The sequence below is a fragment of the Lonchura striata genome, chromosome 26 (assembly GCF_046129695.1).
Source record: "Lonchura striata isolate bLonStr1 chromosome 26, bLonStr1.mat, whole genome shotgun sequence".
NCBI classification, from domain to species: Eukaryota; Metazoa; Chordata; class Aves; order Passeriformes; family Estrildidae; genus Lonchura; species Lonchura striata.
In genome coordinates, this window is record NC_134628.1 from 7975172 (window position 1) to 7998363 (window position 23192).

General features: G+C 41.2%; 1 long non-coding RNA gene across 1 annotated transcript; it reads right to left on the reverse strand.

Moving 5' to 3' along the window:
* Positions 1–148: 148 nt before the first annotated feature.
* LOC110469540 (uncharacterized) lies at positions 149–5576 on the reverse strand. The gene is made up of 3 exons (XR_002465261.2): positions 5460–5576; positions 468–533; positions 149–287 (listed from the first exon to the last, which is right to left on the reverse strand). It is a non-coding gene; the product is annotated as an uncharacterized LOC110469540 (long non-coding RNA).
* Between the last annotated feature and the right edge of the window lie 17616 nt (positions 5577–23192).

Below are 23192 nucleotides of genomic sequence, written 5' to 3' on the forward strand. Positions count from 1 at the left end.
TGTTCAGAACAGCTAGTGTAACGGTGCAGTGGCTGCGCCTGCACTGTTGCCTTCTCCAAGTCGGAACTGCAGGTGGGAAAGGGGTTCCTCCTCATGGCAATTGGAAGGCAAATGGGGAATGAGGGGGCTTCAGATGGCCTCTTAACAGCCCCTCCTCGTGCGGGATCTCCGGGGCTTTTCCTTCCCTGTCGTTTTCTTGTGCCTTGGCGCCGCTTAAAATGGCCTCTTCCAGAGGTTCTGCCACGGGGATTTGTCCTCTCCAGTCTCCATCCTCAGCTCCTGACTGTCTGGGGGAGAAAGGACAAGGAGAGGATGGGATTTGCCTCTGTGCCAGAGGGAAGGAGATCCCCCTAGTGCATCCCCGGCAGGATGGTGTCATCAGGGGGGTTATCCTGCAGCCGGGGGCCATGCTGGGCTGGGAGATGGAGCAGGAGAGAGGGGGGAAAGGGCAGTGACTTCCTTCTCACCTGCCTGGGTGTCCCGGGGCATCTTCCTCTTCCTTGAAGCCTCCAAGGGCTTGGGAATGGGAAATCCTGGTTTGGGGAAAAGAAGGGATGAGCACATTGACTTTGAAGGCCCCTCTGCCCAAGTCCATCTCTAGAAGTCACCGGCCATCTGGGGTCCACTAAACCTCCCCAATACCAAGATTCAGCCCTGGAAAAGCATCTCCTGAGTTCTCAGTTCCTGGTCCCTCCCCTTTGGTGTTTGGGTTTCCCCCCTACCCCAGCTGCTGGGGGTCACGCTTATACACAGGGTCCCCCTGCTCCCTGATCCCTGCCCTCCCCAGGCTGCTGGAAGTCCCAGGAATGTGAAAAGCTCCCCCCCTTGGGTCTCCCTGTTTATAGACGCCGGGAATTTTTGGGCTCCCGGCTTCCCTTCTCCCCTTCTTCTCTGCTTTGGGGCGCAGGGACTCCAAGGAGCCCCCCTTCCCTTCTCCAGGCTTTTGAGGGTTCCGCTACTGGCAGTGCTCTGCCCTCTCTGGGATCCCCATTTTTGGGCTCCTGAGGGACACTGGGATCTGCTCCTCTAGGCTGCCTCTGTGGGCAGCTGCCACCAGGCGCCATAGAAGCAGACTTGCCCACAAGGGCTGCAGTCAGGCCCGGGAGAGAGAGGGTTAATCAAGAGGTCACCCACAGGTGTCGTTCACACGCGGCGCCAACAGATGTCGCTATTGGACAAGAAATGAGTACACAGAAGCTTGGGACGTTCCAAAGAGAAAAAGAGCCTGTTTTCTTCCAACATCTGGTGAGGTATTTCGAGAATGCCAAAGGTGACCGTGGATTGGAGGATGGAATTACTACCTCTCCAACCACACTGCTCCAAAGACCAAGCAATCATTTCTCTCCACCCACAGAGAAAGATGTTAATGATTCTATTTCCACCTGAAATGCTGTGGGACCTCTGTCTCTCAAAGATTAAAACGTTCTCAGAAGGCTAAAGAAGTTTAATGAGAACTTGAAAACTTTCCAAAGAACTCTAAAAGAAAACTTAACACTTTTAAAAAACAGAGCAACAACTGGGCTCATACTTTGGGCTACTTGGAGCTACTAAGAGAAATTGGGATCATGCTGCAAGCCAATTGCAGGATCTGGGCATGACTGGATGCATGCTGGAGGCAACTGGGATATTCTGACCATGACTGGAGGATCATACCGGGAAAACTAACACCTTATGGGGCCACTGCTAGTGCCTGGAACTGATTACAGATGTGCTGGGGGATATTGGAATCTACTGGCAGTATCTGTAACCATACCGGGGAGACTGGAAGCATATTGGGAACGATTGGGACCATGCAGCAGAGAACTGGGACCGAACTGGAGGCAACTGGTAATGAGTGGGAACATGGTGAGAGGGACTGGGTTCCTTCCATTATTCCAGCCTCTCCTTAAAAGCAACTTTTTCCATAGGTGGAGCAAAGATGCTGAAAAGCAGCAAAGGTGAAGAGCCTGGCTCAGCTTCAGAAGTGTGCCATTCACAGAAGGTGAAGAACGAAGCAGCAGAGCACTGGCCTTCTGTGCACAGTGAAGGCAATTGCAAAAATCCAGCTGCAGCTCATTCCCAAGCACAGGAAGCTATCTATCTTCTTGCTTGTAAACAAACTCAGCGCAGCCCTTCTTTCCTGCAGCTGCCATCACGTTCTCTGCATCTCGGAGCCTCAGGGGACAAGCAAGACTTTCCAAGTAGGGTTGCATCAGGACTAAGTCAAAACCCAGGAAAGTTGTCCTGGAACACCTTCCTTCCATATGCATGCTACCAGTGAATTGAACAGGCACAAGAGTGGCAGCCACCATCGTCTAGCAGTCCAAAGGCTGCACACACAAGCCTGCTTCTTTGCAGCTTCATTCTTCACCTCTTACCTGCTACCACTCTCTCTGGCTCCCAGAGGCGAAGAAACGACTACTTCGTGCACAGCTCACTGGAGCGGCAGCCGTGTGCTGCAGAGCGCGGCTTCTGCTGGAAGCCGCTGGGGAGCGGCACTTCCCTTCAGACAGCTCTGGAGCCCCCTGTTCTGCATCTCTAGTCGGCTAAACCTCAGCGAATAGCTTTTCCACTACTTTTCAAAGGGAGAAACTGTACCAGCACTGCACACGTATCCTCATCTTGCCCCAGTTGTGTAGGCTCTTATGAGTTTGTCACTGATTAAATAATACATAATTCTTGCTGGAAACTTGCAGGATATATCTTATTGTCACTGTTAATTTTTGTTTTCTTGCTCTTTTTAGATCTTTCCCTGTGTTCCTACACACACTCTGGGTAAGCAATTTCTTATTTTCTTACCTATATGGCTTTTCCAATCTTTCTCTGAGTTGGATGTTTTTGAATTAAGTCCTGTGAAGTTAAAGAATTGTGACTGCAGGAGTGCTAAATTCAGAAATCTTAACTATTTGAGGGGTTTTACTCACTGAAGAGCTAAAAAATGTGTCTTCATATCTTCCTATGTGAAGAATATCTTGTGAATATCTCTAAAAATATCTCTGTGCAGGTAGTTTGCACACATGTAATGCTTCAGTCATTGCTTTGGCAAATTTTACAGAACTGCAGCATTGTGTGTTTTGCAACTTCTAGGGAGTTGTTTCTAGGCATTGAGAGTGGGTTTTTTTCGCCTAACTTTAGACATCTGCAATTCATCTAGCTCTCCTAAATAGTCAATAGAAATACAAATACATGCACAGATCAGGAGGTGAGATTCATCTTCCCACATGTCTTTCAAAGGGCTATCAATGTGCACAACAGCTTCTAGTCAGAATTGTGCTCAGTACACTCAATAAAGTTGAGAGAGTTGATAATTTTATTCTGTAGTATATATCCCCAGAGGCTGAGGGGCTCTCCATGCTCCAGTGCCTACCAGTCTTCTCAATTATTCAAATCCTTGAGTTGAATCCCAGCAGAAAACAGTTTTTTCCAGGTGACCTTTACCAAAAGAATCAATGTTAGGTGGAATAAATGAAGTCCTTTTCTGTCCATTTAATAGAAAGGGGTCTTACAGATTAAATGTATTTGCTCAGGTGAGAGAAATCATACTCTTTATCAATGGCATGGATTGCCTGGTATTGAAAGCAGAAAGAAGCAAAAAACCAAGCCAATAAATGTGCAATGCAGTCAGCAGAACATCGAGCAAACCAGTAAAAATATAATTGCTTGATATGTCAGATGAATCTGAGATCTACGTCTAGAATCCATAATAATGTTTTTCTTTCACATTTAAAATATGAAAGAGGATGAAATGATGATATAAAGAATTCATGGCTTTCAGTTACAGTATTTCTTTAGCGACATGTACACCTCTTAGCATTCCATCAGCAATTTTTTCGTTTTTAATAGCCTTTATAATTTTTAATATTTCTTGGGTCAATTTGGGTTTTTTTGGCTAGTATTTGCATAAACTTTTTTTTGGAAGACTGGGAAAAATTTTCAAAAGTGATTCAATTGGCGGCTCTGCCATTTAATATTAGAAAGCATTGTTTCTAGAAAGTGTTGTTTCTAGAAGACAAACACACTAAATCAAAGAGTATTTCCATTATACTTCACCACTATTTTTCCCACCATCTGTCACAGTGAGCTCATTGGCACTCTGTGCCGCCTTCCCCGGGACCCTGTGACTCTGATCAGATAACCCTGGACCCTCCTTCCTGCCCTAATGGGGTTGGGGAGAGCCAGGGAAGCCCACCCTGCCCAAAGTCTGCACAGACCCCTGACATTTCCTGTTCGTGCTCTTTTGTCCCGCTCTCCCCTTGGACACCACAGAATAAAGAGAGCTGAACCAACGTGTTCGGAAGGATGGATAAATAGAATTATTCATAAGTAATACAGCCAGGATGAGAACAGTCCTCCCTGCTAGCCGGACAATGCCCTTGCCTACGGATGGGTCCAGGGGTCAAATGGACTGTTCCATCTCACCCCCTAAAAGATGTACGGTTCACCCCACGCCTGTAACCCTCCCCTGAAACATCAAGTGCCTGTAACCCCATTGGCCCAAGCCTTGTTCCAGCCCACCTTGAAGCCCCCTGATGAGAGGCCCCCCGAGGGGGCAGACGCCCTCTTGGAACTTCCACTCCTCTTGGATATTTAGGGGGCTGTGTGAGGGGGGAACGTCAGTTGGCTCCCAACGTGTGCTGCCATAAGCCCACGCAGAAGCTGGAGACTCCATTTCAGAGGATCTCAATAGCTTTTTGGGACAGTCAACTGCCCTATTACTCTAGCTGCCTTTAAAGGCTTTGAGTGACTGGGAAAGGTCGGGGACCTCGCCTGAGTACCCCAGGTGAGCTGGCTGGAGAGGGACCCCAGGCGAGTTCACAGACGAACCCCGCAGCTCATAGGCTTGGTAAGTCCTCCGATCACATCACCCCGGGATCGCGCCTGGCTGGGAGGGTTATTACCACAGTGACTGCGGGAGCTGCTCGAGACGGTAAAGCCAGGAACCCTGCGCGGGAGAAATCCCCTGTCCCAGAGTTAGGGCAGGAGCCGCTCCAGCAGTGGCGGGACGAGAACCCGTCCCCCCGCCCGGATCCCGCGATACGGCAGGAATTCAAACAATTCTTACTGTGTTACAAAGTCTGGTGGAGAATAGACCAGCGATACGATTAAAATAATGGGTGCAAAAGTATCGGTGGAACAAAAGAGCACACTAAAAGACCTTAGCAACATTTTAAACAATGTATCGTTCTCAAATAAGCTCCTCCTGCATTTTGCATGCTGGCTATTAGCAGAAATACCAAATTTTACTGTGCAAGAACTGAATTCGCTTTCTTTTTGGGACCAAATTGGACAGATATTAACTTTAAAAGTCGAAAATGGTGAACATAAAGCTTCTCGATTTATTCCGATATTTTTACAAGCCTGAAAAAAGATTTTTTAGAAGCAGAAAAGAGCATACAAACACAGAATCACAGTCCGAATAACCCCTTTCCCCCCACCTACCCACCTCCTCAATATCCCAGCCCTGATATCCCTTCACCCACCCTGTATCCTCTTCTAACACCTGTTTCTTCTGAGAAATATAGTCCGTATTTCTCCGAAACTGAGGAATTCTCTTCCCAGCACCCAGCAATGCCGCTGAAACACACGCGGCACCATAATGGCAGTGACCACGTGCTCCAACCCCCTCCCCTTCACAATCCTTTCCTGCCCCCACGCACCCGCCCCTCGTTCAATCCCTTCCGATCTCCGACAGCCCCCCAACACCCTGCTTATCAGAGCCAGCCCCCGCGCTGCCCCGGGAACGGGAATGGGGCCGGGGCCGCCCCTGCACAGCTCCCAGCCCCGGCGCGGGGGGAAGTCAGGGCAGCCCAGAATTTCCACCGCAGCACCGGCACCCTGGCGCTGCCTCTTACCGGGACTCAGGGGGTGGCGGGGGTACACAACCCTGCCTCTACCGACATTAGAGATGAATCTATACCATCTCTAGCAACGGTTGTTTATTTAGGAAGGAGAAACGGTACCAGAACATACCAGCCACTGTAAGAGAAGGGTGACCTTTTTGTTCGATGCAGCTGCAGATAGTAATTTGTTTCAAGGAAGTTTGTTTTTTTACAGCGGTAATAGGCAACAGGCTGTGAATTGCTGATAACACGCATTCCTAAGCTTTTACAGCGGTAGTAGGCAATAGGCTTTGCATTGCTTAACTGATAACACGCATTTCTAAGATAACACGTATACTTGAGACTGTGAGAATCCCCAGATCAAAGGACACCTGTGAGGAAGACAACCAGTCTTCATCCCACGACCACCAGAAGGCAGAAAACGACCACCTAGCAACAGAATGCGATTGCGCAGAAGAAACGAGTGAACTAAGGAAGAAGATAAAAACAGTGAGCTAGGGGATCACAGGCGCGGCAGTTTGGCGGAGCGGTTGCTCCCCTCTGTCGCCGCAGCGCTGCTTTTTGCTTTGCTCTCATATACTCTATTAAATGAATTAAATAAATTCTGTTAATCGGATCAGATGGCCTCTTGTGCTCACTCATAACAGCCACTACCATATAGAGACAAAACAGAGATCTGTAAAATACAGAGAGAATTTGGGAGGTCCAGTGAGATTTTTAAAGGTATGATTAGGGCAACGTTTAATTCAAATGAAATGGTACCTAATGATATCACTGATTTATTTAAATGTTTACTAACACCTTCTGAATATGAGATATAGGAAAGTAAGTGGAAGTTAGCTTTGACAGTAGTTTTACAAGAAATACAACACACACCCAGTGAGGCCATTGACAGTGATGGCAATCCTATTACAATGCATCATTTATGTGGTACAGGAGACATACAATGCCCAGAAAAACAAACCAGACTGTTATCTAGGTCAGTTTTGGAAAAAATCTGTAATGCTGCAGAAAAAACATTGTATTAGTTACCAGTAACGGAGGCTAAAGGCAGCTATATTAACATTAAACATTAAAGTTTCCTTCCAAGAGTTTTTTACAGTTTGTGGGTTGTTTGAGAACCCAAGTTGAAAGATAGGTGCAACACCCCGGGGTACAAACAGAGCTGATTTAAAAAATGGCTCAGAGGAATGCAAATGAGACCTGTCATAGAATTATTCTCAGTCTTCCTCTCGACCCAGCACCTAGTCTTGCTCAGATGCTTGATGCCTGCGTCAGGAGAGCAGGGCTGCTCGATACCCCTGACAGCCATACAACATCTGCAGAACTACAGCCTGTTGCCACTGCTGCACCAAGTCCAAGGAGACAACCAATGTCATCACAACAGCTGCAGCACATCATCTGCCTGCGTTGCAAGAAACCAGGACACTTTGCCAGAAACTGTCCTCAAAACCAGAACCAGAGACAGATCAACAAACAAAAACTAAGTGTACAGTGCGTGCACACTGCTAAGACAGCTACACGCAAAGACATAAATATAGCAGAACCCACACAGGACAAGGCCTCTCTCTTAACGAATAAGGGGGAGGGTAGGACTCATGGTGGCGGGGGGGAGAGAAAAATAAAAATGTCAAATGTACAACTAACAAGGTCGAGCAGCTGCTAGGCAGACCTCGCCTAGGGACTGCCAAAGGATCTCATTTCAGATCCACTGATTGGGAAGTCATTATAGTGGACCTGTAAAACAGCTCACAAGACCTACAGGTGTACAATATGGAACTGGACAGTGAGTATTTTGTTACTGGGGACACAGCACACACACCTCCAGAGATTGAAATAGTTCCCATGACTATTAAGGGAAAAATATCCAGTCTTATGCTATTGGCATGCTGTTTACACCCTCCATTCTATCTAGAAAAGGGGCAAATTCTGGCACAAGCCATCCCCATCCCAGTAGAAATAACAGTAGAAGGAAAATCACCAGAGATCTACTGGGCAGAGGTAGTAGGAGAGGATAGACCCTCAATGGCATGCAAACTAACACATGGGTCAGAGCACCTTCAGGTTGAAGGGGTTCTGGACACAGGTGCAGACATCACGGTAATACCTAAAACCATGTGACCACCACACTAGGAATTGCAACCTGTGGCAGGCAAACTTCAGGGCATAGGAGGAACCACATTGGCAAAAATTTCAAAAAATGTTGTGCAAATTGAGGGACCTGATGGGAAATTGGCAAGTGTTTGCCCATTTGTGGCAGACTATAAGGCTCCTCTGTGGGGGAGAGACACCATGTCCCAGTGGGGAGTCCAGTTGAGCATTCCTGAAACACCCCAGGATTTTTGGAAGTAGCGACTGTGGGGTGCCCTGCCCACAAGTTAAAGTGGTTGGATAACACCCCAAGGTGGGTAGCTCAGTGGCCTTTGGGTAGTGAGAAACTTAAGGCGCTTGAGAAACTTGTGAAGGAGCAGTTAGCTCAAGGATACCTGCAAGAAACTGACAGCCCTTGGAATTTCCCAGTCTTTGTAATAAAGAAGCCCGGGAAGGACAAGTGGAGATTGCTCCACGATCTCAGAGAAATAAACAAAGTTGTAGAAGACATGGGACCTCCCCAACCCGGGATGTTGCCATCATGCTGGCATGGTAGTGTGGAGGAAGGTTTTAGAAAGGCCTTGGGAATGGTAAACTGAGGAAAGGGATACATTCATGTATGCCCCGTTGTTTTAGAAAGGCCTTGGGAATGGTAAACTGAGGTAAAAGATACATTTATGTATGCTCCACTGTTTCGGGAAAGTCCCGCTTCAGCATTCCTCTGTAGACCCCCTTCTCCCCACCCCTGAGCAGTTCCCATTGGACCCGGCCCCTGGGGTGGTTCTGATGTGCCTTAGCTGAACACTGTCTCTATTGTTTAGTCCTTATCTCTTAATTTTGCTGTATAAAACTGTATCTGGGCAGTGGCCCGGGGCCTTTGGTCCCTGCTATGGTTCAGGCAATACAATCTCTCTGGACAAGCATACCATTGGTCTCTCTTGGTCTCTTTATCTCGAATCCTAGCGGTGACTGAGGCAGCGCCGCAGCTCGGACCGTGCTAACCCAGACGGTGCCTGGTGAGCCCAGGGCAGCGGGACCACGGAAAACCCCGGCCCCGAGAGGGGACAGCTAGCCGGAGGGTCCCGGGGGGCCGGGGAGGGGTGGGGGAAAGCCGCAAGTGACCCCCGAAAGCCGCACCTGGATACCTAGTCCAGCTATGCTCCCCCAGAATTGGAAATTAGCTGTATTAGATATAAAGGACTGTTTCTTCCAAATTCCATTGCACCCTGAAGATGCCCCGAGGTTTGCATTCTCGGTTCCTACCATCAATCAGGAAGCCCCAATGAAACGCTATCACTGGAAAATTTTGCCCCAAGGTCCAAAATCCAGTCCTTTCATATGCCAATAGTACATAGCCTTGCTACTGTCTCCGGTACGTGCAGAGAGAAAGGATCCTTCACTACATGGATGATGTGCTTGTGTGTGCTCCCAATGACTCTATACTCCAATACACGCTTGACCTAGTGGTTGAAGTTTTAATGTCTGTTGGATTTCAATTGCAGAAAAACAAAGTTTAAAGAATGCCACCTTGGAGATACCTGGGCCTGGAAATCTCTGCAAGGACTATTGTCCTGCAGAAATTGGAGATCAATTGCAACCCCAGAACACTAGCAGACCTCCAGTCACTGTGTGGGTCTTTAAATTGGGTAAGGCCTTGGCTAGGCCTCACAAATGAGGACCTAGAACCTCTCTTCAATTTATTGAAGGGGGAGAGGGAGCTAGCCTCCCCAAGGGAGCTGACCCCAGAGGCAAAGACAGCAATTGAAAAGGTACAGAAGGCCTTGTCAGAAAGGCAGGCACACCGGTGTGACCCAAATGTGCATTTCCAGTTCATTGTTCTAGGAAAGCTGCCACACCTGCATGGGTTGATTTTCCAATGGATCGAGGGGCAGAAGGATCCACTCTTAATCATAGAATGGGTTTTCCAATTGCTCCAAAGATCCAAAACCATCACTAGGCCACAAGAGCTAATAGCAAAGCTGATTCAGAAGGCCAGGGTGAGGTTGTGCGAATTAGCAGGGTGTGACTTTGCATGTATCCACCTCCCAGTCAGGCTTTCTGAGGAGGGAAGGAACTCTCCTGAGAGATTGACCAAAGCATTTGCTCCAGATCAGTGCCAGTCTTCAGCTATCTCTGGACAGCTACAGGGGACAAATATCAGTCCATGCCTCATCTCACAAGTTGTTCAATGAGGAATTCCACCTTATTCCTCAAGAGAAAAGGAGCCGGAGGGTACTCAAGGCTCTCACAGTGTTCACGGATGTTTCTGGGGCTTCCTACAAGTCGGTGATGACATGGAGAAATCCACAGACTCAGCATTGGGAAGCTGATGTTGAGCTTATGGAGGGATCCCCCCCAGGTGGCTGAACAGGCTGCAGTGGTGAGAGCTTTTGAGAAGTTTTCTGAGCCAATCAACTTGGTGACAGACTCTGCCTTTGTAGCAGGAGTAGTGTCCAGGGCGGAGCAGGCTGTGCTCAAAGAAATAGAGAATGAACATCTCTTCAGATTGCTCTCAAGGCTGATTTATTTGATCTCTCACCGAGAGCATCCATTCTTTGTGATGCATGTGAGGTCACACACTGATTTTCCAGGTGACATTGCAGAGGGGAATCGCAAGGCAGACTCCCTTGCTGCACCAGTCAAAAAAGCACGTCTCCCTGATGTTTTCCAACAGGAAAAGCTGAGTCACCAGCACTACCATCAGAATGTGCCAGGTCTGATTCAACAGTTCCAGATAACATGGAGTCAGGCTCGAGCCATTGTGACCAACTGTCCTAATTGCCAGCTCCAGGCTGTGCCATCATTGGGCATGGGGGTAAACCCCAGAGGCCTTAGCAGCTGTGAGGTATGGCAGACAGACATCCCACACATTCAGAGTTTTGATCGCCTTGAATGCGTCCATGGAAGTGTGGACACATTCTCAGGTGCAGTGTATGCCTCTGCTCATATAGGACAAAAGGCTGCACGTGTCAAGCAACACCTAGTACAAGCATTTTCAGTATTGGGGGTTCCAAAAATGATCAAAACAGATAATGGCCCAGCATATATATCCAAGGAGTTTCTGAAATTTCTCCAACAGTGGGGAGTGGAACATAAAACTGGCATTGCCCACTCCCCCACAGGTCAAGCTGTAGTCGAGTGTGCCCACCAGATGCTCAAACAGGTATTGAAAAAACAAAACTGTTCAGCTCCGTGGATGTCTCCACAAGAAAGGCTCTGTAAAGACATGTTTACCATCAATTTTCTGAACTGCTCATTTGAAAACATGAGTCCACCTGTTGTATGTCACTTTAACAGTGGCAACCAGTTCAAATTGTCTCAGGATCCCCCGGTCTTTATTAGCGATCCAGAAACTTGGGAGACCAAGGGTCCCTATGAACTTGTAACCTGGGGTCGTGGCCATGTATGTGTAGCTACTCCCTCAGGCCCTCGGTGGATTCTCCAGAAGTGGGTGAAACCTTTTGTCCCCAAGAATCCAGGTCAGACAAAAGGGGACAGGAAGCAAGTAGCTGATGCTTCAAAGAGAAGACGCCACTGGATGGAAGAAGAAGAATGTTCCCAAGCATGAATTCCTTCTGGCAGAAACAGAAACTTTAATATTTTCTTAAAATGTTTGTTTTTCCTTTTTAGAGAAAACCTACCTCCCACGCAACCCTGTGATGAACCCCGTCCAAGTTGTCATCCTGTGAATGCTGAAAAGAATGTTTAAGGGCTGGGATTCACGGGGTGGTGGACATCTATTGTTAGATCAATTTTGTAACTCCTTATTTTGTTCCTTGTTACCTTGGCGTTTGGGATCCTGCATCACTTGATTTTCAAGGCTATCAAGGGTCTCATACCTTCTACCTCAGAAGTCAACCACATAGAGTTGGCAAACCTGAGGAGGCTTGAGTATGTCACCAACTGTAGGTGGTGGGAAACCCATACTCAGGGTTGAATCGAGCCCAGTGAATTCCTGTAACCTTGTTTAACAAATAAGGATGAGGTGTTACAGTGAGCTCATGGGCACTCTATTTCCCCTTCCCCAGGTCCCTGTGACTCTGATCAGATAACCCTGGACCCTCCTTTCTGCCCTAACGGGGTTGGTGGAGAGCCAGGGAAGCCCACCCTGTCCAAAGTCTGTACAGACCCCTGACATTTCCTGTCCGTTCTCTTTTGCCCCACTCTCCCCTTGGACACCACAGAATAAAGAGAGCTGAACCAACATATATTGGGGTAAGAGCCTCTTTTGGAAATCTTTGCCATCTCCTGATATTCCTCCCCTCACAGCCTTGGATCTCTGGGCTAGCCTGATATTCAGGGGGCTGTGTGAGGGGGGCAATGTCAGTCAATTAAAGATAATTTTATATTCTTTCCAGAATCCCAGAACACGCCCATAATTTATTAAACAGAGCTTTTCATCCAGCTTTTAAGAGCAACATGCTCCTATGTTTATTTCTGCCATCTTGCTTGAAGGGGACTTACCCCACTATTAGAATCTAGATTTGAAAGAAAAAAAAGCATCTCCTCTAGTTCTTTTTTTAGTGAATCTACCATCTAGTTCTTTTTCCTGGTGAATTAATTTGTTGTTTTGATATTGATTGTTGCAGGTTTTGGTTTCCAGTCTTGGTCAGGAAAGTCAAAATATTTAGGAAAAAAAAAAACAAACAACACATTCACAAAGCAATGCAAAGAATTCTGCTGGAAATAAATAGTTAGTCCCAAGTATCTAGAACCAAAGGTGTACAATTACTTGGTTCCATCTGAAGAGTTGTTTTATGTTGCATTCTAGGCATGAACTTCTATCAAAGCTGTTGTACATTTGATTTACTCCCCAAATCAAAACCTATCTCCTGATAGGGTTAATTAACATTCTACGTAAAAAATAGATCTTGTGTTAGAAACAATAGCAAACCAAGGGAAAAGCCCCCAAATCCACAAATCCCAAAAAACAAAACCTAAAAGCTCAAACTCATAAACAACTACCAAAGAAACAGTTTCTTTGGTTGCCACTTTTTCACTTCTCTTCCACAATGCAAAGATAGCTCTTGGCAGTTGAAGATGTAGAAAGTAGCCAAGTCTATTTGAAACCATGTTGCTTCTGAAAATATTTTGGCCTGAATATTGTTTCTAATATGATTTTTTTTTTCTAAGTCAGTAGCAGCGCTTTCTTCTATGAGTTATAATGGAAAACATTACTTGTCATTATTCCTATGGTTTTAAGCAACTTAAGATGGTTTGGTTACAGGAATAAAATACTCATTTTTATTGATGTGTACATATATGTGTCTGCACATGATTGTACAAATCAGGTCCACTTCTTTTCATTTGTTTAGTTTGTTTAATAGACTTTATCTACGCTCCAAATTTCACTGGTCTATTTTGACAATCACTTTTAAAACATATTGCTGAAGAAGCAATCCTCCCAATCAATTCCTAACCATTTACTTTTGAAAAGTAGACTTTCATAGAGTCTAAATACCCAAGATTAAAGAACCACATTTTCCCCCTGAAAGTCAAGTTTTCAAAGGGTAAAAGAAGGACATTCTGGAGAACAATATTTATTCTAGATCATTCATATTGGATGTTGTGATAGACTATTTGACTGTCTCTGATGAAAAGGATTTCAATTTTCCAAAGGAGAAGGGAAGAAGGATAGTGGGAAAACACATTTACTTTCCTTGAAGCAATTGATAGGCAAGTTCCTTTAGTCACTACTTGGTGCCTCTGCAGTCTGTAGCATAAGTTCTTCATATTGTAAAAGAAATATTTAGAAGAAATTGAAAGATCTGGAGAATGTAATTTCAAGACGTGTGCTCTTAGTCACTACTTAAATGAAGGTTCAAATGAGCTTCCAGATCAAATGATTTCTGCCAGATGAGAGCAAAGAATTGTAGGGATGTGCAGCAACTCAGCCTCTGTTCTGTTCTCTTCAGTTATCAGCCTTTTAAGAAATTGTCATTTCTAGCTGAATTTCTAGTGCACACTTTCCATAGATGTTGCATATGCTGTAGTTGCAGATTTAGAAGAATGGCTATTTTCTTCTTTTACAAGCTAAAAATGATGGACAAGACACCATATATGCTCAACATGTTCTTTCACACCAAATGACTTGAAATGATACTATGGTTCATCTATTTGAGAAACTTGCAAGTACTAATCCAGAAGTACCTTGCTAGGAACTTGGATACACTGCTGGTTCTTTAAGTGTTTCCTGTGAAAACTGCTGCAGTTCAACTAAGTGCAATGAAAGTGCACTTTCAGCTTTTCCAATAGTATTTTTACTTGGCAGAAGCACTGCAATAGGATATTTAAAAAATAGACGTGACCTAGTTGCACAATTACCTTTTAATTAATAACAGCTTGAAATTTCACTTATTGCTGATAGAATTTCTATTCTGATTGATGTCTTGCTTTTCCAGAGGGTGAATTTAGGACTTATCTGTTCAAAAGTATGTGTCTTTAATTGAATTCAGTGCCTTTTTATGACATACCTCTTACAAACAAAGCCTCTCTTTGACATTTGGATGGGTCTGAGTAATCAATAGTTTTTTCTTCACTGTATTTGTAGTGATTCTGTTTCCAGTTTCAACCTCCAGAAATTCAAGAAATTAAAAACCAATCCAGTTCTTTCTTCAGTTAACCTCTGTTTAATCAAGGAATGTTTTTCATTAATAACACTTTAGAATTTTCTCCATTGATCCAGTCAAGTCATGGAAGGTATTCAGTTGGTAGGTTTGGAATGGGTTTCTCACCACCGTGTTGCCTACATTCCACTTCTCACATTCCTCTTGTAAAGCAAATGAGCTTTGGTAAATTTTCAGAGTAGATTTCTTATCTTATTAGCAGTCTAAAAACTATTCTTATTGTCTTAAATTGAATTCTGTTTCTATAGGAATGATAGTTGTAAAAATATAGACTGTGATAAGAGAAAATATCTTTTCAAGGTGATACCTACAATTTCCCTCTACTGATTAGTATTATCTAGACAACCCAAATAGAATTGTGGTAGCTGATATTTGGAAAGCAAGGTGTTGCTTTTAATGAGAGTTTTTTTAATATTTGAAAAAATCCAGAGTTAAAGAATTGGAACAACTAAACGTGGAGAGATTTCTTGAAAAAGTCCTTTAATAAAAAAGGTATGTTGTAGATGTGTGCTAAACATGCCATAGATGTCTTCCTGTAAAACATGATCTGTTATCTAGGTATTTATTCCTTAATTGCCATAATACTTGGCAAAAAAAATTGCATGCAAGCAACCTAAGTTAGACTGAATGGTTTACATGAAGATGTAGTTAGGACAGTTTTTACCAAATATTTCATGACTTTTCTTACCTTCTAGGCAATAAATCCAGGTAATAGATCCAGGAAGAATAGGCCTTGACTTTGAAAACCAAAGCCTGTTGAACAGAAAAAAGATAGTTCCTTCTTTCAGACCCAAAATCACACATATGTTTGCAGGGGGAAAAGGTGTATCTGTGTGTGTGAATGGGAAGTATCCTCACCCACGAAACAGATCCAATATTTAGTAACCAACATCTAGTAAGTGTGGATGCCTAGAATTTTCTGCACTTTATTTCTCTTTTTTTTTTTTTTTTTTAAATTCTCATCAGTTGAAAAATTCTTCCGTGTTTGTGTGAGAATAGAAATGTCCATAAAGCTTAGCAAGGTAAGGGTTATCCTTTGTACTAAATGATGAAAATTTAGAAGATTGTCTTTTCATCCGCATCAATCCAATTTCTTCTTTTGGAACTAATTTTGTTAACTATAGTAGTAACTTCAAGATGTATTTTTAGAAGACGTAAAAATGGATATCATCATTTGTATCAGACAAATAGAAAGAAAATCCCTTCAAACCATCCATTCCACCATTTCAATGTTGTATTTTTTAATTTTCAATATCTAACCCTAATTCGTATCTTACAATTACTTTTGTATGCTCTTTCTTCAGAGAATTTTATTCTTCATTCATTTTTAAGTTTTAAAATTATATTTAGGGAAGAGTAATTTACTGTAACTACTTCACAGTTTGCAGGGAGAGAGGGAGGGAGGGAGGGAGGGAGGGAGGGAGGGAGGGAGGGAGGAAGGAAGGAAGGAAGGAAGGAAGGAAGGAAGGAAGGAAGGAAGGAAGGAAGGAAGGAAGGAAGGAAGGAAGGAAGGAAGGAAGGAAGGGCAGAATAGTACTTTTGTTCTTAAATAGTAAAAACTACTTCACTTCCATAGGGAAAAAAAAAAAAATCCCTAGGACTCATCTGTGCATTAACTGGTCTTAATAACTCAAGCTTTAAGTTCCCTGATGGTCCCTTCCAAACCTCTGAGAATCTATGCAATTATTTGCTTCTTTTCCTTCTTCCTTTGGCAGTTTTCTAGAGTTCAAAACCACATGTTGAGTAAGTGATGTTGAACAACAGAATTAACTAATTTAATTGCAATTCATTATTTCTTTTTCCTAAATTATGGAGAAAATATCACTATGTCAAAAATTGACAATTCAGTTTTAATTTTGGTATTTATTTTCCTATAAGACATTTTTGACATCACTATTATTGATGGAATTTAAAAATATAAATATTTATTTCTTGTGGGAATGCACAACAGATGCATGTATGAAAATATAGTGAGAAGCATAATAATAATTAATCATTATATTTCATAAATAACTGGCAGCTGGATGGAAAGTATGATAAAAATATCAGCTGTTCCCAATTAAACATTTAATATGGGTCAAATTTCTGTTGATTTATTTATTCTGTAATTCACTTTTTTTCTCAAAGTTTTGCAGTAACAGGAGCTGTAGTCCAACATGAGGAGCAAGGTCTGATTCTGCAATGCAAGGCTTCTTTTATGGCTCTGAACCAGGTAGACAGTATGGCTCATAATAGCTATCATCCTGATTAAATTTTAATCCTCCAGCCAGGATCATACCTGAGGGTTTGGAATCTTTTCATAGTGTAGAGATATATTTGGAGATTTGATAGCCTAAGGACTTTTTCCAAGTGGGTCATATTTTAGTGGCTGCTGAACCCCCAACATTTCAGAGAAAGTAATGCTGTAAATACATTCTTATTTAATTAAACAATTTAATTCGCCGTCTCTGCAAAACATTAGAAAAATTCTTGAAAGTATTTTTTTATTTTGATCTTTCTGGTGGTTTATTAGTTTGTTTTGGGGTTTGGTTTTTTTGTTTGTTTGTTTGGGTTTTTTGGTTTTGTTTTTGATTTTTAAGGTCAGTGAAAATACATAACTATCTATATAATTTAGAATTTAAAGTATCCCTGACTTAATTTTCAATGGAGTTAATGTACAAATCTTCTAGAACAAGTTAATTGCATATCTCTTGGGACTGAAAAATAATGTATGGGTATATCTTTGCAACTAAGGGAATGCTCAAAGTAACCTATAATGCTTGGTGGGAAACCATCTCCTTCCCCTCCCAAAAAAAGATAAACATCAAGTAGGAGAAGTTAAGAAATAAATAAAAGCAAGTAATGACAAGAATGAGATTCTGTATTTTAAGATTTATTTTGCAAATTAGGAAAACAAATTTTATTTTAGAATACAGAAAAATTAATTCTGCAGTTTTGTATCACATCTGTAATCCATTCAAATTCCTCACACAGGAATTAAATGAAATAAAAATTTAAAATTATTTTAAAAATGCATTTCTGGTGTATGTATACTATGTACAGTCAAGACTAGTTTAAAGCATTGTAAAAATGCTTGACATTAAGATTACCTTCCACGGCCTAACTTGGTTATAAAGCAAAACAGTTTTTTAATAACAATACCATCTTCTTGACTAAAATTCTAGAAGATTTTTATATTGGATTAATGCTAAATGTATAAGTATATTTCATTCATCAGCCAAGTTCCAGGCAGCTAATTCAACATTAGCTGTGTAATAGAATGTCACATACTGTTACTCTGCAGAGCCCTCTGCATTTCCAGTAGCGTAAATCATTTATACATGCTGGCAACACAGTTGGTCAACTAACCGAGGCCCAGGTTCTTATTTTCAGGTTATGTCCTGATGTCTTTTGTGTTTAAACATCAAGTTCTGAGCAGAGCATATGGTGAGAAACTACCGCCAGCTTGAGTTTCAACTGCTTAATTTATAAGTTTTGGTTTTCTATTCTTAATTATATTAATATCCCTTCAGAACTCTCGTCAAGAATAAAAATCCTGTGTGCTATCCAAGGTTCAGATATTTCGTGTGCTTGGTGGATAATGCTTCATGCATTTGAATTGAAATTAGAATAGTTTTGTGTTAAGTGCAACTTTTTCTGAATCCATTTCATCTTGTATGAAAATTACTGAATTTTATCTCCTTTTCTAAAGCACACTGAGGCCTATGAATAAAAACATTTTCCAAGCCTTATAATGACAGTTGTCATTCTTGGTAAAAAAGAGTGGAATGGATATAATCTAGGGATGAATGCAATGTGTCCATACTCACACACTTGCTCATTGGCAGAAAAGAGACAATTTTACCTTGCTCCTGGATTAATTTACAATCAAAAACACTGCATTTTTTCTAGATATAGAGCCTTCTCAGAGTATGTCAAGAGTTTTATTGTACATCCATCAGTAATGCTTCAGAAAATACTTCTGAAATAGTAAAAAAGTGGTTTTTACTTCCTAATAAAAACAAGGATGGCTATTTAGAACTGAAATGCTCTTCATATTTTGCAGTATTTGAACTTTGCGTCTTTCCAGCATGAGTATCTTCTTTCAGTGATATTTTCAAAGAGAGGCAATATTCTGTCTCATTTTTGTGGGATTCCTTAAAATCAGAGGGTTTTGGGCACGTTGCAAAAGGCAGGCCTCAGAGACGGCAGGATGGTGATTAGAACTAAGCAGTAGCTATAAGATTCATCAGCAGAAAAATTATACAAGTAGAAAGAAAGGACAAATAGAACAATGGTCTGTGCATTAACACTTGGGTAGAATAACTCCCTAAGTTGCAGAAAAATATCTCTAGTGAGATAGTAGGAAGTTCTAAGCTTAATAATGGAGCTCTGTGCATTGTATCTTAAGGCTTACAAGCAGGTATTGTATTTGAAATAAGCAAGCATTGTTTTAACCAAAGGCACGTGTATTTATAGTGATTGGATAGAACTACTGTCAATATGCTTTTGCTTTGTATGATTGGTCAAAAAGCTTATAAAGTAAGTTGTAACATTAAGTTCTTGGTCTGTTGCCTGGGATGTGATCTTCTGGCATCTTCCCATTGTCATCACCGTGTAATGAGATTGATGCTAAAAAATAAACAGCTCGAGACACGTTCCACAGCAGTCCCATCCCGTTCGTGACTTGTACATAGCCCCCAACCAGCGATACATTTTCTGGTGTCTTTTTGTTAGGGCATTGCTTCCCTAAAAAGCACTGAACCAGCACATCTATTGTCCTACAGCTCTAGGTCTGCTCCTCGCACTGTCAAGTCAGGCCACAGATCCTCACAGTTTAGTGAGTACTTTATTGCAACAGAACATAGCAGCTTTATCCAAGTCCTTTAATAATTCTGAATTCAGAATAGTATAAACTCCAGAAGATTTGTAGGCATGACAGGGTAGTCTTCAAGTATTTGATTTTTATGTAAGAAGATGATTTTCTCTGGAAGGGCATTTTAACTTTCCATGTCTAGCATAAGGTTCAGGAGCCCAGTAAATACAAAATTTCACATCTGATGAAATAGCTCTTTCTACCTGTCATGTCCACACACTTTTCCAGTGTATTTAAATCTTTAGATATTTAATTTTTTTCCCCCTTATTTACTATGTTCCTATTCCCAGTTTAAGGTCTTAAAGGTGACCTTTTTTCCAATAAATGGCTGATTCTTTAAGCCATTTTTAAAGTCTTTTTTTGAATGTAAACACAAAAAAAGACCAGGTATCCTCCCTTGCTTCCTGAATGGACAATTTCATTTGAAATGGATGTTTATATAGATGAGTGATACTGAACTGTAAATTTCAGGTTAAGTGACCATTTATTTTGTTTTTCCGTCTACTTCTATTCCTCCATCCATTAAATATAATGCAGCTGCACTTGTTACATATAATTTATAAATGCAGTTTTATTTGTTTGGTAGTGGCCTTGCTATGATATTGTCTCTTAGGAGTTTTCACTGCATTTGCAAACTGATTAAAAATTATAAGGAATATGAAGGTGCATGGATTTATTTTCTACTTAAAATTTAAATTTGGAAATAGAGAAGATGTTTTTCATGCTTTGCTAAGAAAATAGTCTAAAAGCTACTTAAACCCTTGTCCATATTTGTTGTCAACCAAAATGTACCAATCAAAATTGTATTTTTACCCTAAATACATATACAGGTTTAAGCTAAGCAAAAACTAATACAAGCATAGAAACAACCTATTTAAGGAAGAAATAGGATACAAATATTTTTTTCTTCTAGTTGTTTTGCTAAATTAAAAAAAAATGAACTATATTTTATACAAAGTGTATTCAAGTACCAATTAGTTCACTCCTAGACTGAAATAATGTTTGTCAAAAAACTGTTTCATTCAAGAAATTGCAATTGGCTTTTTTTTTTAATCAATAGTGATGCCTTAATGCACAAGCAGCTCATTGACTGCACTGTCATTTTTTGTGGAATAAGACATTCTAATACAAAGCTTCAGGCTGAGCCAAAATTTCTCACAATAAAAAAAGCTTTTATAGTCATTACAGAGTGTCAAGAAATTCAGTCAATGACTAAGTGATAGACCATCAAGGAGTAATAACATTAAATTGGAGGGCTTATCAAGTACCTATTTTTAACTTCATTTTTTATTACAATAAAAACTATTGCTTTGCTCTGGTTGTCTCATGGTGTCACATACTATCTCTGATTCTCTTGCATTTCAAGCAAGGAGATCAGAAAGGACTTTTTGGACAGATGGTGATGTTGTCTCTGAGCTGTGATTCATATGCAGTCTCTGTCTAGAATTACATTTGTGCTGAATGTACTGACTTTTAGTTCCCCTTTGGAAATGGTTTTAAGAACAGGAACAGCAAGATCTCAAAATATGTAATTTCTCTTCCCCTATGCTTATACTAAATGCACTTCTGCAAGGTGCTAATGGACAAGGTGTCTCAAGCCTCACATCACATCTCCATAAGGGTGAGACCAGCCTCAGCTGCTGAGGACAGGTTTCCTAGAATAACTAGTTTTGCAAAAGATGGAAATTAATTTATAGTGAAACATTAAGTTGAAATTAATTATTTAAACTTCAGCAATAGTTTGGAGTCAGAAACACTGTATCAATTGTCTTCCAAAAACTCTGTCCCCTCTCAAAAATAGAATTGAACAGAAGGAGGAACACTTTCCTATTTATAAGCAGTAATATAAGACTGCTTTCTGTACCTTTAAGTAACATGGAATGTGGTAGTCCTGCTTATAGCAACTCATTATAAACAAAAATACAGAAGGGAAATAGGCAAAATACTATATTCAAATAGTGCATGTGTAGTGCAGTTTACATTGAAAGGGTAAAGGGTAGGGTTCTAGTATAACAGCAAAACCAACCAAAGGTAGGGCAGAAAAGTTAAATTCGTTATTGTAAAGATAAAAACAGGCTACAGAATACAAGGCATTTACTAAATGATGTAATCAGGAAGAAGGTTCTTTTGTGCAGATAATGTCAATGTTTGATTAAGATGATGTTTCAGTTTCTGTGAAGCTCAACTGAAGAAGTAAAACCAGGCAGACAAGACTATCAGGTGAGACCTAACCTTACCCATATTTCCAAAATAGCACCAGTAGTTTAGAAGCAAGGTGCCATTTGTTAAATTTCTTTAATTTTTTTTAATTTAAAAGATTTAAAAATGTAATGGTTTATGGGTCCAGTCCTTGATCCTTAAAAGAGGATTAGACTGTTCAATGGTGACAGCTTTACAGGTCATTCAAGGATTTCCCTGCTGCACATAAGCTTCACATGTTAAAACTTAACTGCTCTCTTTTTCACCACCTTTTTTTCAATAATGTCTCTCATAGCAGAAATATGGTTATAGCATCTCAGGGAGAATTAGCCAAGAATAATCTGTTGGAATTTATTGTTGCACAAAATACCTTATTCATTTTCCAGTCAGAAAATTGCAATGCTATATTTTTTACTGTTAGGAGAGTTGAAATTAAATTACCTGAGAGACACCCTTAGGTGTCTGCTTTGAAAGTCCTAAGTTTTACTCTCTTCTAGAGCAAAAAAGATCATGCATTGGAGGACAGACAATTTGATCAGTGTCCAGATAGTTCTATATTATGCAACCTATTATCTGGTAGATCTAGACACAGGAAAATGTTAAGTCTTTTCTTTGGGCTTCCAGTAACATGCCAATGCACTGTAAGCTGCAAAAGATACCAAAAGGTTGTGACAGAATGTTAATGTTTTCTTGATAATTCATCCTGTGCATTTGGAGACCTTTAGCAGACTTCCAATACCAAAAAGGGATATACAGGAAGGGCATGCAGAGATAGGACAAGGGGAAATGGCTTCCAATGGAAAGAGGGTAGATTTAGATTAGATATTAAGAATAAATTAATTATTGTGAAGGTGGCGAGGCACAGAAAGAGGTTGTCCAGAAAAACTCTAAGTGTTTCAGGCCAGGCTGAATGGAGCTCTGAGCAACCTAGCCTAGTGGAAGGTGTCTCTGTCCCTGTCAGAAAAGCTGGAATTAGGTGATCTTCACAATTCCTCCCAACCTAAACCATTTTGATTTTCAAAAGGAAGAAAATGTGTATATTAATCTGAAGTTTAGTGCAGTATTATGTACTTGAGACAATGATTTAAAGCTTCTAGAAGAAAAATAAGTGTGTTAAGCACAAACAGATTAATATTAAATAATGCTTTCCTGTCTTAAAAAAAGAAAAAAAAATAACTTATTTTTGTCTTTTCTTTCCCCCACACATGGATTTTAATTGCCTCTGAAAACAGCAGATCAATATAAAGGAGAATACCATTTCCTTTCTTTGAATATTGTAGGGTTGAACAATGCTATTTGCAATGTCTTTTATGATGCTTTCTATCACTTCAAAACATAAAACAATTTAATTATCATGTGATAAAACATCAGGGCCTATATCATCCTGGATTCATCTAGCAACATTTTTTTCTGGTATTCAGATTAAATGTTTCTTTCAAGGTCTTGTTGAACAGAAACTTTTCTATATGCATAGCAGGAGAAAAAGAAATGAAACTCATATAAATAAATAATCTCTATTTATGTGATAGGAAATATATCCCATAAAAACTGCCAGACTATAGTTTATACTATATGTTTTTTTCCTTGAGTGCAGTGAGAAAG